This window comes from Otolemur garnettii, unplaced genomic scaffold (assembly GCF_000181295.1).
Source record: "Otolemur garnettii isolate 467f Iridium unplaced genomic scaffold, OtoGar3 scaffold00048, whole genome shotgun sequence".
NCBI classification, from domain to species: domain Eukaryota; kingdom Metazoa; phylum Chordata; class Mammalia; order Primates; family Galagidae; genus Otolemur; species Otolemur garnettii.
In genome coordinates, this window is record NW_003852443.1 from 12,954,887 (window position 1) to 12,956,231 (window position 1,345).

Here is a 1,345-nt window from a genome sequence, read left to right on the forward strand (position 1 = left end):
GACAAGCACCTGCCACAACACCTGGCTATTTTTTGGGGGTTGTAGTTGTCATTGTTGTTTGGCAGGCCTGGGCTGGGTTCGAACCCTCCAGGCCTGGTTTATGTGGCTGGAGCCCTAGCCATTAAGCTACAGGCGCCAGGCCATTCACTGTAGCTTCTTAAACCCAACAATGACAAGAGATTTTATAAGCCTCCTAACTACAGTCTCTCATTTAAAATTTCAATAATGCTGCATTCTGAACAAGTTTGCAAAACCAAATCATGACATCTTATAACTGGACAGCTTCTGAGAGCTAAAGTTTTAGAAGAATACCATATCTGTACCAACTTGTTGAAGTGAAAAGAAAATTATAGAGAAGGTACTTACAAAACTCATAAAATACTTAGGTATATCAAAATTGGAAACGTTGCAGTTAAGTCAGAATGCCTTGAGGTTGTGTCCAGGATGTTTTTATCCTGCCATTTAGAACTATTGAAGATTCTGACCTTACTATTTTGATTCCAGTAAGGATCCATATTCATAGGCAGAAGATTTTGATCTGGATTATATAATTACTTTTTTGAGACACAGTTTCATTCTGTCACCTGGGCTGGGGTATAGTAGCATGATCATAGCTAACTGCAACCTCAAATTTCTGGGCTCCTGAGATCCTCCTGTCTCAGTCTCCTATTTAGCTGGGACTACAGTTGTGTGTTACTACAACTGGCTAATTTCTTCTATTTTTAGTAGTGACAAGGTCTCACTCTTGCTCAGGCTGGTCTCAGAGACCTGAGCTCAAAAGATCCTCCTGCCTCAGCCTCCCAGAGTGCTAGGATTACAGGTGTGAGCTACCTTGCTTGCCTGAAATTATATAATGATTGAGAAATATTTTGGTGAAGAATTTCAGGGAGTAAATGTCATTATGTCAATCTAATTTCCTGATTAATTTTCTATCCAGTATAATGTTGTTTCTCTTTTTTTTTAGACAGAGTCTTGAGCTGTTGCCCTGGGTCGAGTGCTGTGGCATCATAGCTCACAGCAACCTGCAACTCTTGGGCTCAAGCAATCCTCTTGCCTCAGTTTTTCTATTTTTAGTAGAGACGAGGTCTGTCTTTTTACCCAGGCTGGTCTCAAACTTGTGAGCTCAAGCTATCCACCTGCCCTGGCCTCCCAGAGTACTAGGATTACAGGCCTGAGCCACCACTCCCAGCCTTCCCATTTTTTTCTTTTTTTTTGGAGACAGAGCCTCAAGCTATCTCCCTGGGTAGAGTGCAGTGGCCTCACAGCTCATAACAACCTCCAACTCCTGGGCTCAAGCGAGTCTCCTGCCTCTGCCTCCCAAGTAGCTGGGACCACAGGCGCCCGC